Source organism: Macrotis lagotis, chromosome 2 (genome assembly GCF_037893015.1).
Source record: "Macrotis lagotis isolate mMagLag1 chromosome 2, bilby.v1.9.chrom.fasta, whole genome shotgun sequence".
NCBI lineage: Eukaryota > Metazoa > Chordata > Mammalia > Peramelemorphia > Peramelidae > Macrotis > Macrotis lagotis.
The window spans coordinates 341,673,254-341,689,300 of NC_133659.1; the positions used below are offsets into that span (position 1 = coordinate 341,673,254).

At 46.6% G+C, this 16,047-nt stretch overlaps 1 protein-coding gene across 2 annotated transcripts in view; it reads right to left on the reverse strand.

Moving 5' to 3' along the window:
* The window catches only part of TBC1D22A (TBC1 domain family member 22A), a 357,164-nt gene that overhangs the window by 35,124 nt on the left and 305,993 nt on the right, over positions 1 to 16,047 (reverse strand). The window lies entirely within an intron of this gene.

A 16,047-nucleotide genomic window follows, 5' to 3' on the forward strand; every position in this document is an offset into this window, starting at 1 on the left:
CCTGGGGGTCTCCACACATCACCATGACTGCTTCAGTCCCTCTGACTTCCTCTTAAGTGAAACTAGCCTCTGATCCCCAGAGAATGATGGGAAAGGAAGCTAGTTTTTGATGTCAAACAACAGAAACATCTGCTAATCAATATTGAGCAGATAACACGTTTAGGTCTGTTTAAAAGGCACTCGAGGCAGAAGTTTACAAATTACCACAGAGCCAAGATGAATAAATTAATACTGGCGGAGACAAAGGACTCATTTGCCTACAATTATTATTTTCTTCTGTTAATAGGAAAAGAGGAAGCCAGAACCCGAGAGTCAGCACACCAATAACGCAGCCAGGTTAATTAGTCTAATTCACTTTTCTGTCCACATTCGGTCTCTAATTTGTATGGCTCTGCTGCAAACGTAATGAAGCACAATGCCTATGGAGAGGAACAAAGCATCTGCCTCATGAAAAGCATCATGGTGCTCAAGCCTGGTCCTAAAGCTCTTTGACAGGTCTCGTCCAAAGCTGGCTAAGTTCTGGACATTGAGCCTGACCAGTGATGACTGTGAGGGACAGGGTGGGGAAGAGATTGGAGGATTTCTCAATTTGCCTTGAGATGGGCATGAGGGAATAAGAAAAGTTCGGATCACAGTCAGTACCTGACCTGATGGAGCTCCAAAGTGGCCAACTTTAGAAATGAGTGAAAGGGAAACAGACAGTTGGCCCTCTGCCCGCTCACTCGGCTTGTCCTTTAGGCTCTCGATGCTTGCCCAGAACAAATGGGGCTGGACAGCACCCGTCACTGTAATTTTATCAGCAAAGTACAACCGCAACAGACCAAGAAAGGTCTGAAGGTCCCTGTACTCATCTCCCCTGGATCTCTGCAGTCTCATCTGACAGGTGGCTCAGGGAACATTCATCAGTATTCCTCCTGGCTCAAAGTGCTGGGTCCCAAGGCCATATTCCAATAAGAAATGTCTGGACTGGTTAAGTGCAAGTATAAAAGGGAAGTCAGAGCAGTGGCTTAAAGGTTAACCCAAGGGGAGGGTTGCGCGCTGGCACAGCTGCCTGACTCACCCACCAGAGGAAGTTTCAAGTCTTTGGAATGCAAGGTCCCACACCCAGTTAAGTCAGGTGTCAGAAGACAGACTGGGAGATGATCAAGAACATCAACAGAGGAAAGAACACCATCTTTAGCGAGAGGAATGGAATGTTGGACTGGGCCATGCCCCAACTTTGCTGGATGAGGTCTATCCAGAGAAGACCCCCACAAGACCAGATCCATCTGTCCATTCCTTGCCTTCTTGGCTCTGCCTCCATCCTTTGGTGGATAAATCTTTGAGCCAGCCAGAGGTGGTGACAATGATGCTTGTCAGTATTTCTAAGACTTCTTTTCGGGTGGCTAATCATCACTCAACCCCAGAGACTGACTCATTCTGGAAAGTCAGGTTGGAACCAGTCAATGCCATAGAAACTTCAAGAGCCAGGGCCTTGGGAGCACCTGGTGGGAGTCCCTGCATGGCACTCATCCCTGTGCACGCATGAGCCATTCAGGGACTATAGGACCACTGATCCCCAAGGGGCTGGGGCTCTCATCATGTCTATATCCCCATTCCTGATCCCAGGCCCTTGATCTAGGCTAGTGGAAGGAAGGGCTGAAGCCTAGGACAATAAGAGCCTTCCATCCTGTCAAAAGAGAGCCACCCTCTTTCTCTGGGACACACTGCCCAGGGAGGAAGGAGTAGGATCAGAACATGAACCCCCGACGGCTTTTGGCTTCAAGACCCAACATCAGAGCCAGCTCAGTAAACTCAACTCAGAATTTAATACCTACCCATGGGCCTCCTCTGCTCAGAAATCTTTGGGGTTCCCTCATGGGGACCAGGCAGACTTCAAACTCCTGTGCCTGGTATTCAGGGCCCTTCACAATCTGGCATAGCCCCACCTTTTCAGCTGCATCTCAAGCTATCTCCCTCCATTTCATGCTCCAGGTCAAATAGACAACCCTCTGTCCTCCCTACATACTAGGTGGTCATACTTCTCCAGGTCTTCCCCTTACTATTCCCTCTCCCAAGAATGTCCTCCCATTCTTGTCCCCTTACTGAATTCTTATCTGTTACCTTAAGTGTAACTCAAATGGCAACTTCTCTGAGAAGTCTGTTCTAATCCCCCAGGCAGAAAAGACCTTCTCCCTTGGAACTCACACAACATTTTGGTTTTTTCACTTCACTAATGTACCAGGCATATGCTACTGGGGATTCAACCATCCGTGTCTCTCTAATCCCAAAGCCAACGGGATGCTTGCTTGAGCCTCCTAATTGATCTCCAGGCTTCTCTGAATTCAGAATATTGTTTGTTCCGGCACAGTAATATTCCATGACGTTCATGCACCACTACTGGTTTTAGCCATTTCCCAATTGGTGAGCACTGATTAGAATACACCAAGAACACAGTACTCAGATCTGAGGGTCATCTCTCAGAAAGAACCATGGAACAGCAGAACATGTTCAGGAGAGAGTGGACTGAATGCAAAGGAGTTCAGAGACTCAATAACAGTAGAATCAGATGGAAATCAAGTGGTGTTTGGCTGGAAGGGAAATGGGAGCACTGCTAATCACATAGAGAGAGAGAAACCATTTGACTACTTTCCCTCGGTCCCAAAGAAGAGAATGAGAGCATTCTTCAGGGGAGTGACCCTCCCATGCCTAAAGACATTCCAGTGGAGACTGAAAGACCCTCATGGTAGAGGGGGATCTGTACTTGAGCAGTGGCTAATTTCTGGGATGAGTAGCCCCTTCCCAAAGTAACTGACTTTCACTGTGCCCATGTTTTAAATGCTCAAAGTCAATGGTTGATATGATTCAATCATCTGAAGACTGACCACTAGGTGTTGAGTATTTTTGGCCCGTCATGAAAATCATAGCTTTTGTTTTTGGAGTCCGAAAATGGACAGAACCATGGATCCTGATATCTCTCTGACGTTGTATTTAGAGAATGATGAATAACTTAGCAGTAGCTGTATTTATTGTTTAGTCCATCCTGTTGGTCATTCTGGCAATGGTTAGGTTCTATCAGGCTAATCAGAGTAAAGAGGAAAGGCATGAGATGAGCGGCCAGAGAAGAAAGGTTACTAACTTGCTGGACAATCCCAGAGAGATGACTTAATAAATCTGGGCCTTCATTTCCTCAGCTGGAAAATGAGGCTGTTGGCATGGATAATCCCTAAGCTCTCTCCCAGCTTCAACAATCCATGAATCTGAGAACTAAAGCAGATGCTAATTAAAAGACAAATGCACATTAAATTAAAACAAACCATTAATATTCTTTTCTCAAAAGGAAAGAGGTCAATTTGCTTTCTTTGACCTCACTCAGACTAGAGTAGTTCTTATTCTCTCTCCAGAAAAACCCAATTTTAGAGTTTGTTGATTCTAGCTACAACCATAAGAATTCTTTTGCTATTCTTCCTTTAAAAAAAAAAAGCCCAAATTTGATTGGCTTCCCCTTCTGTTCCCTTACACATGCAGATTGTGCTCACAGGAGGGCTTGTAATCATGTTGAAAACTAGGTTTATGGCTTAACAGAGTTTGTGTTCCAAAACTGCACGGTTACAAATCTTGTTACTGAGCTGTGACGGTGCTTACTGGGGACACATGGAAGTGGCACTTTTTTAGTCACTGGTGCTTACAGAAACACACCAGGGCAGGGTGTGCTTCAGTGCTTGGGAAAGGCCAGGGAAAGGGCAGGGGACATTTGGGAAGCAAAACCAAAGTTGTTGCTGAACTGATTTCTCTTCTCCACACTGTGGAGAGAGAGCCCAGTGATTGATGAGCAGCTCAGAGGAAGGACTCCAGGTCCTTAGGCCATTGAACATAGGAAAGACTGGAGCAGACAGACAGCAGAAGCTACAAAGGTGGGGAGAAGCCTGTAAGTCTAAGCGAGAGGAAAGGAGGGCCACATTGTCCAGAGTGGGTACAGGAGCCATGGGTGATTGACCTATGCCAAAAGAGGGATGCAGAATTCAAAAGGTTTAAAAAGGGAGATAGAATCAAAGGGATCCAGTGATTAACTGGATTGGGGAAGGGTTATAAAGGAGAAGCAAGAGTTCAAGATGATTAAGGTTTCAAGTCTGAGTGCCTATAAGATGGAGGATCACTGAAATTAAGTGATTTGAGAGGTGAAGGAGAAAGGGGCTTCAATTCTAGAGATGCTGACCTTCAAGTGAAGCTGGAGGAAGAGGTTACTTGATGGGTACCTATCCCCACCTCAGCACGAGTTGCACCTTCATGAGTTGCAGCCCAGCCATGGTCGGTCCTCCCCCTCTGGTGAGGAGCTGCTCTGTGCTGTACTGGTTGACATGGCCCATCTCTCAGTCCATAGTGGAAGCTGCCTTACTTGGTAGATCCTGCCAGAGAGTGTTCTGTGGGTCTGGCCTTTGGGGCCCAGGGTCCCTTGCTAGGGTGAAGTATCATTAGAGAACTTGGCTATCTCTATTGTTTTTAATTAAATGAACCCTCATGATTTTCATGAAGTGAGAGAATCATGGAGACCTGCTGGTTTGAATTATTCCTCCCCCCATTACTGGCAAAATATGTGCGATTGCCCCGCAACCCTTGGGCTGGGCCCCTGACAGGGGCCTAGAGGAGACACCAAGTTTTGGCGAGAAAACTGTGTACAAACAGTTCATTTTTTATTTATCATCCTTTTAACTTCTTTCCCACTCTATATCCTTTTTTTTTAGGCTTTCGCAAAGCAATGGGGTTAAGTGGTTTGCCCAAGGCCACACAGCTAGGTAATTATTAAGTGTCTGAGATCAGATTTGAACTCAGGTCCTCCTGACTCCAAGGCTGGTGCTCTATCCACTGTGCCACCTAGCCGCCCCAACTCTATATCCTTTTAACCAATGAATCAAAGAACAGAGAACATGTTGTCATGGGACAGAGTAGAGATGAAGCTGACCACACAGAGAAAAGTCACTCTAGTCCCTAGCTAGGATCCAAGAAGCTCAGCAAGGGGATACTGAAAAGGCGAAAAGTGTATCTTCACCACCATCCCATTTGATCACTGGTCACAGGATGACCCCCTGACTATGCTGCTGGTGTCCTGGAGAGATCACTGATCTTCCTGTCTGACTGCTTGGAAAGAAAGAGGGCCAGTCAGACACAATATCTTGGTTCCAGATTTCCACAGTCCAAAGAGGAGCTTGACTAACAGATCCTCAAGGTTCCTTAGGACACCCCATATATCTGCTTCCAAAGGCCTGTAGTCTCCTCCATGCCAAGCAGGGCTAGACTTTGCCACTGACCCTTTCCCATTAGTCACCTCAACCAATCACAAGAACATCAGGAAATGCAGGCGAAAGAGCAGATCTCTTTTGTCAGTTTTTCTATGACTTGGGAGATCTTATCACATTCCAAAGGAATCAGGTCTAAAGTTAGAAAATTGGGGGGGGGGCATAGAACTCAATAGTCAGCTGATAAAACTGGTCAAGTTGCACCCCTCACCATGTTGAACAAGCCAAGATGGCACTGACAGAGCCATCTCCTGCTCATCCTTAGAGAACCCAGGAAAGTACATTGTGAATCTAATGAAATTCCTATTTTTTCAGGTGCTGCTGGGGCTGGCTAATTCAGCTTTCTCTCTCTCTCTCTCTCTCTCTACTGGTCCATGCCAGTAGAGGAAGTTCAGGAGGCACCCCTGTCTGCTCACATGAGGGTCTCCACCATATTGCCTAACTTACTGTTAATCAGAAAAGTAGATGTAAAGGACAGTGTGGCCCAAGGAAAGAGACAATGCCCCCTGTCAGAAAGGATCGGGATCAGGCAGAGGGAAGTCGAGGGGCCAAGACACCACTGTCCGTGGGTGAGGCGGCACATATGCTGCCCGCTGTGATGGGAAGAGCAAAGAGAACCAAAGTCCTGCAGCCTTTTTTCTAGCTGTTTTAACTCATTATCTCAATAAAATCAAAGGAGGGATAAGGGCAGAGAAATGGAATTAAGGGAAAGAAATCATCTGGGAGGCTCCTGCCACTAGGGAACTGTCTTCAAAGCAACACTCATCACACACAATTTAACTTGACTGAGTCTGGAGCTAACGAGCACTAGATAGAGGGGCACTCTCTCCTTGGTCTGGCTAACAAGAACCAAGGACCCAGAGAGACTGGAGTAGTCAGAGAAGACCTGCTTAGGGGGGTCAAATCCACTCAACAAGTATCTGCTGTGTGCTTGGCCCAGAAGAAGTAGATGAGGAGACACAAGGGCAAAAGCCAGGATGAGAGCACAAGGGCTGAATCTGGGCTCCAGAAACCCCAATTCCCACTCAGCCTCTTACTTACTGGGACAGAACCGCCCCCCATTCCAGGCACCCAACTGTGTATACAGGGGGCTCAGGGGAATCCATGAAAAAGGACACGGTTGCTGTGCCTCTCTGGCAAATTGGGTTGGGAGTTGCTATTATTTTTTTCCTTGTTGTATGCTTTGGTATGCCATAGGTCTCCCCATCTTGTCCAGGCTAGAAGTTACAGACCACTCCTAGGCCCAGTCCCCTGAATGACCCAAGACTTGTTGGTCTGGCTCCATCTGCCCCTCCTTAAGCATTCAGGTGGCCCACCAATAGATCGATGCCCAACCCGCTGCAATCACCTGATAAGACAGAATCTGTGTGGGAGCTTAAGAGCCAGCAGCTTCCACCTCCAGGAGCAGGGAATACTAGTTGCATCACCAGGCCCAGCAACATGACGAATACTTGTGAGCTGATTCCCCAAGTCTCCTTGATTCTAAGCACGGTGTCTCTCCCATCCATTTCCTCTCCATTCACAGGCCTTTATTGCCTTCCACTTGGACCATCATCAATCTAATAAGTTTCCCTCCTCTCCTAACCACCTCTTCCCTTTCATGGGTGATAGATTAACCTTCCAAAAATGCAGGACTGACTGCACTCAACAATCTTCAGTGACTCCCTAGTGCCTCTAGATAAAAAATAAAAATAAAAAAAAACCACCTCTTCAGGGTGGCTTCATTCACATGAGAAAATCACTGCATTCACTTCCATTTAGCTACAAGGACAATGCCTGGACCATGACTGAGTCCCACTGTCCAACTCTGCTTCCCTGAAAAGAGCCAGGTATTGCCCATGAGGTGCCAATGAAAAATATAGGTGTGGCCACATCTATTTAGTTTTCAGGCCCAAATCTTCTAAGTTCAGAAAATTAATTCTGGTATCAGTCAGTTCTGATATCTTACACCACTGGTTGAACTCCTTTCCACTCTTTCAAATCCTATTTCTTACGGGAAGTCCTCCTGATTAGCCCCAGTTAATGACTTGCCCAGGGACCTCTCTCTCTATTGTACTTATCTCACAATGCAGGATAGCCACATTATTTGTATGGATGTCTGTAGCAGCCTCTGAGCTCCAGATCAGGGGGACCAGGTCTTATCAATTCTATTCCATAAATATTCATTAGGTGCTTCTAGTGGGCAAACTCGGGCTGGGGACATGAAGATGAAAAAGATAAGAATGATCCAGATGAGGAACTGTGAAAAATATAAAATCACTCTGGATCAAGTAGCACTGTAATAGTTTTAGGGGGAAAACACCAGTGAATAAATGCTATTTACTGAGTCAGGAATCAGGACTTGGTGCTGACTTTAGAAGAACTCCCGACTCCTCCTGCCTGGCTTGTTGGGGATGAGTGCTCTTAGTGCACAGAAAGATCCCCATCAGTCCTTCCAGGTTCCACGAAGGGTCAGGTGAGAAGCAGGGGCAGAAGTCCTGGGGGGAATTCAGAGGGAGGACAAGCTCAAGGTTAGGGCTGTCATGGAAGGCCTCCTGGAGCAGTGGGGATCTGGGCCAAGCATTTGAGGAAGGGAAGAAGTCAGCCTTGGGAGGAAAGGGCATTCTGGCCAGAAGGTGAGATCAGCAAAGATGGAAAGAAGAGGTCTATTCAACTTCTGTTCTACACAGGCCAAACTCTCAATAAATAAACTTAGCAGTGTTATAATATTGACTTTCAGCAGGGTTGATGCTATATATTTGACTCACTGGTGAAATGGCATTTTTCCTTCTTACATAAATTGTGAAAAATTCTTAAATTTTCTGAGTCTCAGCTCTGTGTTCTCCAATTGATTTTTCAGCTACTGGTGAAACCAAGAAGAAAGACTCACACTGTTGTTTAGATTTCAAAAGGTCAGATGCTCAATTTGAGAAGACGGGAATCACTGACCTCTCTTATACTGGAAAAAGTGGGAAAGGTGGTGGAAAAGTAATTGTTTTTCCAAGTATCTGATTTTCAAGAAGGGAGAGAGGGCCTCAGATTTTTGTATAAGAGTCATAGCCTTTACAAGACACAGCTGAAAGGACTTATCTGCCAGAAAACCAAGTGCATATTATTTAAAAAAAGGTAGATGAGAATCCAATAGTCCCTTGATATCCTTCACACTCCTGGCTAAGAGGTGAATGACAGGATGGGGGTGATTACAAAGGACAAAACAGATGATTTTGACTTAGATTGGTGCAGGACACCTACTGACTAAGTAGGTTAGAGGCTGTTAGGGGGACAAGAGAAGACCAGGGTCCATTAAGCCCAGGGAGGCTAGAACTGGTGCAAAGTGATTAGGAAGAATGGGGGCAGAGAGGAAAAAAGAAGAGAGGAGAATGGAGAACAGGGTCAGGGAAGGGGGGTGGGGATGTTGAGATGTGCTTGGCAAAAACAAGTCAAAGCCAGATTCTGGAGGGCCTTGAGTGCTAGCTTAAGTCTGACCTTGCTTCTACTGGCAATGAGGAGTCACAGAAGAGTTTGGAATAGAACAAAGGGAAGGAGAGCTCTCTATTCATTAGACAGATTAAGCATACAAAGGCTTTGCCTAAGGAAGGCAGGAGGTAGGAGAAGCAGATGGGCAGATGAGATGAAACAGAGAGAACATCAGGAAGAGCTCAGCCTCTATGTCCTAACATTTATGAAAGCTAAAACTATTTCCAAGCACGAGCTTCTCACCTAAAGGATCATCTCTGGCTGGCAGGGCCCAGAGATGCATCTTGGGCACACATAGGGGCTTTCTATTCTGAAGAATTAAATATATAGCTGAGTACAACAACAAATGCTGTTTTCCTAAGAGTCCAATGTAGCAGCCATGTGTAGATCCTTCAGGAAACCGCCTGCACTAAATCAACTGAACCTTGGATCTCCATCCCTCCAACAGGGTCAATGGAGAATTCCAGTGCCAGGTCAAACAAGGGCCATCATTTCACCTCGAGGCCTCTCCAAATCCTGGTACTGGTGTGAGGGAGACCATCGGCAGCCCTGAGACCCAGGGTCTTGTTGAGGGCTGGTGGGCAGGTTGCTGACTGAGGCTCACAGGACTCATGATGACCACTCTTCACTAGAAAGGTCCTGTTCTTCATGGCAGTGTCTCTATAATTTCTCTAGCCTCCTCCATCTGTTGCATTCTCCCCTTTACTCCATTCACGTGGCCACCTGTTATATATGGGCCCTCATTATCTTTTGCCTAGATTCTCTTTGGTTTCCCTCACTCCAGTTTCCTCCACTCAGCTGCCAAAGCATTTTTTCTACAACATAGATCTGCTTCCTCTCACCTCCAGGATCACATCAAAACTTCTGTCATTTAAAGCCCTACACTGCCCTTTCCAATTCAGTTCTATAGGCCTCCCCTTCCTGTCCTCTACTGTTTTCACACAAGCTATTGACTGTCCCCCACACAGAGTGCATTTCCCTCTCACCTCCATCTCTCTGAATCCCTTGTTTTCCTTAGAACTCTGCCCCAGGATCCCCTTTGCCACCAGGTCTTTCTGGGAGGACTTTGCCTGAGCCCAAATGAAAGGGGATGAGGGCCTGTAGAACAGAAATCCCAACATGTTTGGCTCACATGGAGAGGCTACTCAAAGCCATCCTCTGGAACAGATGTCCTCCAACAGCTCTCTCTCTTGCTGTGGACATGGGGCTGAAGCTCTCCTCTCCAGGCACTCCACCCTAGGGTCCTTCCCACATTCTGCTATCTCCTAGCCCCAAGGTGTACCCCTCCTCAAACTCTCCTTCCCTTCAGAACTCAGAAAACTTACTTTCCCCACACCACCAGGGCTACTGCATTGGCCCTAGAAACTACTTTGAATCAATTCTAAATTTCATGTTTCTGGCCCTCTTCTTCCTCCAGTAGAATCCAAGGTCCTTGAGGACAGGGCAGTTTCATTTTTCTGAATTTTCAGGGAATGGAATGAATACTTGTGGAATGAAATCAGGGAAGTTCACTCAAAAAGTGAATGAATCCTGGGACCTTTTTCCTAATCCAAAAATCCCAACAGGAGGAGGGGCCAGAATAATCCTAGGCATTTAGGTTCACATTCTGCTAATTTTCACCTGTGCTCTCCCTAGGTCACTTGAGCACCATTCCACCACTCCTTCAGGAGGGGGTCTTCATAGAATTTACACCCAAACAGGTTGAAAAGCTAACTACTGCTTTAGTTTTGCACTTGGGGAAACTGAGGGACAGGAGAATGGAGCTGAAGTGGAAGTTTAGTCAAATGGCCAACCTCTTAGTCACCATTTCAAGAAGGAACTTCAACCCCAGTTTGTTTTCTACTCTATAATAAACTGAGCTGCATTCTAATGCCAGTTCAATAGACAGCCTGGCAGGTGCCCAGCAACATTTCGGGATAAGATAACAGTCACCATCTGGGAACACTTCAAAGAATCACAGACCCCAAGAGTTGGTGAGGTAGGTTCTGCTGAGCTCAGACTTCAGAGGAATGAGGAAAATTCCTGCTCCCTTATCTGCCGGACTCCCCTTCAGTGTCATGACACCCCCTCCCCTCAAGGTGCAGCTTCTTATTCCTAATTTTATCAGAAACTTTGACTGAATTAGGTCATTAAGGAGGTTAAGTCTCCTGATTAGGCCAAATAGGGACATTGTTATGGGGCAGTTTTTGCTGGAGAAATAAGCAGAGAGAGAAAAGAAGGTCCTTAAGGAGCAGGAGCTGCTATGGAGACAGAACCTCCAGTAAGCTTCTCCCCCACTCTGAGCCCAAGCAATGACAAGAACGTGACTCCGTCTATGGCTGAGGCAGAAACCATGAGCCATTGTGTCAAAGGAGGCTTGGTTGGCAAGAGGGAGTTAGGCTTTTCAGATTTTCAGCATCAGAGGAAATGGATTTTAATATTCTGACAACTGCTTTAGTTCCTTCAGAAGGGCTTAAGGAAAGAAAACCTGCAAATGCAGCATGTTCTAAAAAACCTTCCTGAATGGGATGTGGCCCCAGGGAGCCTGGAAGGGCCACAAAGTCTTCTTCCTAACAAGCTGGTAGGACAAGAAGGCCAAGTTTGAAAATCAAGACCATTGCAGAGAGCAGGAAATAGGAAGCTTGGAGAGGCAGAGGGACCTTCCCAGGAACAGGTGCTACCTCCAGTCCAGCATCAGGATCTCCTCTCCCTCACCCCACCAAGGGGTGGTCAGAATCACAGTCTCTCCCAGCTTCAACTCAGAACTCACCTCCCTCTGGCCCACCAGTGGATGAATACAGCCCCTCCGCCACCATCCTAGTCACTACAGTGTCTACATGCAGCATCAACTACTTTGGAGGCAAGGAGCCCCTTCACAGGCCGTCTGAGTTGATAAAGGCAATGATAACTGCTCCAGGTCAGGGAGGACTCAAAGACTCTGAGATTCATTACAATGCTGGGATCTGGGTTCAGGTCCTCCCTATGTCTTCATTCCTATGTCCCTGCACCCAAGTCACCTTGGCACCTATGAAACTCATCACTTCCTTCATCTGGCTTAGTGGTCCCTACCACCACACAACTGCCTCTCTTCCTCCCTTGATCCTCACCCATCTCCCCTCTCCAATATGCTTCCATCTTCCCATTCACAAGCTACTACACAGACAACTCTATCCCCAATGGCACAACTCCATTTATCCAATCTCTCCCTCTGAATGAGATCAGAGTCCACTCATGGGTGCTATCCCTTTAGAGTTCAGGGACTGATGAGATCAAATTTATCTCCTTGGCTTACTACTTCTGTTGGGCCATTCCACAGAACACCAGATAGCTGTGGAGACACATAGTCTCCTATGAGTTTCCCCTCCATCTCTACTGAAAAGCCTTCTATTCTTTCTACCTGAAAAACCTGTTTTTCAAGTGAGTCTTGCAGAAAGGGGTATAGGAGAACAAAAGCCTAGACTTGAAGTAAAGTCACTTGAGTCACTCTCCCTCTCTGGATGGAAGACTATTTAACCTAGAGGTCAGCTGAGCAATTTTTCTAAAAGTGGCACATTCAGAAAATGCAAAGTAAAAAAACTCAAATCCAATTGCTTTGTGGCCTGGGTACCACACACTGGGGAATTTGGAGAAAGAGAGCAGGCCTCACCACAGAGAGAGATGGATAGTGGCATGCCTCTGGGAAGCACCCACAAAATATGCATTCTTAGGCATCAAGATATTAGGCAGATAGTGCACTGAATGGCACCATATCTGAGGACAGAACTGGCTCTTTGATTCTGGGCAAGTCACTTAACCACTCATGACTTCAGCTTCCTTAACTGTACAGTAGCACCAACCTCCCATGGTTGTAAGGAGAAAATGAAACAATCACTATAAAATGTTCTGCAAATCTCACAGCCCTGTATGAAGTCATTGTTTTTGTTGTTGCTAATTGTGAAGATAAGAGCGATGTGTGAAAAAGTGACAAAGGGCACCAACTACTGGCTGCATCCCCTGGCTAAGCCAAGCTACTGGGCACTGGGGGGGGGGGGGGGTCGGCTAGCCTGTGATTTGGGAAGGAGGATGGGAAGGAGGCAATATTTCCCCAGCAGCTGTGAGAGCTGGCAACGTAATCCTGCCTGATGGTCCTGGAATGACAGCCCAAATGCAGAGGTGGGGTCTGTCCAGGCTGCAGATTTAGATATGAAGCCGCCGGGTCGCTATTAGGGAGAACATTGCAGCAGCCTTCCCCGTTGGATCCAAAGGGGCTGCAAGCACAGCCGTGGTCTTTATGTCTGAGGGAACGACTCTTGTGGGTTTTTGGAAGTGATGCTTATGCTGTCTCTTCAGCAATTCTGTCCAGCAACGGTAATCAAAAGCCTTCAGAGTGATTGCCAGGGAGCTGAGCAGAAGAGACAGCTAGTTAATCATTCGGTTTTATAATTTCACCCTGCAGACTAGAGGGAAAGGCTTTCCTTGGTTACCAAGGAAGTACAAGATTCAGAGGCCAGATAAAAGAAGCACCACCTTCATTTCAGAAATTCTAAAGCCCCCCCCCCCCATTCTTTGGGTCAAATGCATATCAAAGAAGGCCCAGGAAAACAGGCCCCACACCAAAGGGGACTATGGGATGGAAGGGAACTGTCATCTGTTTAATTCACTGGAAAGGACAGCACTGAGCTGAGTCTGGCTTGAAATTCCCCCAAGGAGAAACGCTGAATGTGAGAAAGGCCTGCAGGAGGAAGCAGCAGCCTCCACAGCGATTCTACTCATGTGTTCAAAGAGAAAGACCACGGATAGGACCATGTACTCCTGGATTCCTTCTGACCCCTTTATCACCCTGAAAGAGGCAGTTTGCCAGAAGGAACACTGCACTTGGGGGAGTCAGAGTCTGGGCCCCAGAGTCAACCATCCAGCTGGAGTCTTTAGTGGAGATGCCCAAGTTCTTGAAGCCTCTGTGAGAGGAGGGCACAGCATTTGTCATGTGGCTGCTGGGAGGCCGTGTTCTGTAAGTGTTCAAGGACTAGAAGGTTCCAGGTTGGATGAAGATAATGATGATTGGATGGGAAGAAGCCAGATGATCATGATTCTCATCACAAAAGGCAGTCTTTATGTGTGTCTATGGTGGGGGTGGGGGGGAAGAGCAAAGAGTCATAGTGAGCTCTTAACCCAGATTCTACCACCAGCTTGTGGGGAGACCTCAGGCACATTCCCAGTCTGCAAGCCTTGCTCTTATAGCTACTGTGACATCAAGGCACCTATTGAGTCATCAAGGGCTAAGGACACATCAAGTCTTCTTCCTCTTCTTCTTGCTATTTTTCTCACTTGCAGAGGGACAGACATATGGTAACACCACATCGCAGCTCTTGGGCTGGAGGCCTTTTCTTAGCCTCATTCTCCTTAACCACTTGGGTTCCTCCAGGATCCTCTTCCATCTTCTCTTCTGGTTTTCCTCCTTCCTCTCTGACCATTCATTCTCTGGCTCCTTGACTGGATCCTCCTTCCAATCATACTGTCCAACTGTGGGCATCCCTCGGAGTTCTGTCCTGGCCCTTTTCTTCCCCTCTGGCCTACACTGGATGATCTCGGCAGCTCCCATGAACACAATGACCACCTTTATGCTATTTCCAATCTACCTATGCTGCCACTTCAACCTCACTGCTGACCTCCGATTTCTCATTGAACTAGATATCCAGTAGATATTGTAAACTCCTCATGCCCCAGAGTGAACTTATTATCTTTCCCTCTACAACTTCCCCTCCCATACTGCCCTATTATTGTCTAGGGTAGCACTATCCTCCCAGGGCTCACAACCTGGAAGTCATCCTTAATCCCTCACCATCTCCTACCTCCCCTCTTCCCCATATCCAATCTGTCACCAAGACATCTCAATTTCACTTCCATAATATCTCTCAAATTCACCCCCTTCTCTTCCCTGACACATTCAAGCTTCCACCACCTGGGTAGTGCAATAGTTTCCAGAGGGTTGCCTGCCTCCCCCCACCCCCAATCCATCCTCCTTGTAGCCACTAAAATGATTTTCTTAAATGTGGGTTTGATCATGCCTCCCACCTCCCCCTTGGTAAACTCTAGGAGCTCCCTCTCTCCTCTGGGAGCAAATATAAAAGTTCAGTGTGGCTTTCAGAGTCCTTTGTAAAATCAGAGTCCCTTCCTACCAATACAGTCTTCTTATAACTGACAGCTCAATCTAGCCTCTGAGTTTGCCACCTGTGGGACAAGTCACTGAAGTATCACATCCATATAATGAGGGGGTTCACCTAGACAATCTCTCCAACCTTTCCAATTCTGATATTGTGATCCTAGGGTTCATTCTCAAAGGTCTGACCACAACAGAATGGATATTCAGTTTTCTGAGGGCCTGCCCCAACAATGCATCTCATAGAACCTGACCAGGTTTAGAGGAGTCTACCAGGAACTAATATATTCCTCCAGGTCACTGTCTCATCAAACATCTATAATTCAACAGGTGTGCCTTGTGAACAAGATGAGAAGACTCATAAATTTTGAACAAGTGACTCTGGGAACTCAGGGAAAGATGCTGAAGAGATGGTAGCTGAGGTTCTTTTATGATGGATTCTCAGATTCCAGGCAAGTGTGGACTAGTCTGTGGACTAGCATGGAGGTCAGCATGGACCTTCATGGAAAGGAGGACAATTGCAAAAATATGAATTTGGGGGCTCCAGAATAGCCAGTCCTAGGTACCCTGAAGTTGTTCAATATGTGATACATGATGAATGAAGAAAAAGGGACTAAACACCTGAATCCATATATCCACTTTCAAGAGTTTAAGCATAGCCTCTCCAAGGAATGAAGGCAAAACTCCACATCAATCTTCACCACTCACCCCATATGTTGGCCCCAATAGGGAGGAGCCCCCAAAACTGAGACCTATGCTCCAGTCACCATCTTACTGGAATAGCAGCCCTTGCATTTATCAGCAAGCACAGGTCAACCAAAACTGAGAGCTGGGGTACACTTGGTGCCAACCAGCAACCAAGAGACTTCACTGATACCATGTCATTGGGTCACCAAAGAAAGTGAACTACTACTAGGCAAATACAAAAAGCAGCCCTTCTTGAGGACTAAAGGTCCAGAGACATGGGCAATTCAAAACCCATTCCTAAAAGCCACCCCATCTCCAAACTTTGAACATCTGGATTCCATTCAAACCAAGGCTGCAAATTCTCTACTGATGGAGCTCAGCCCCTTTTTCTTATCGATACTTATTTTTCCAGCTACATGTTATGAAAGTCTTTTAATATTCATCCACACACATATTTATAAGTTGCACATTTTCTTCCACCTTACCCTCTCATCCCCTCCCCTCAGCCATGAACAG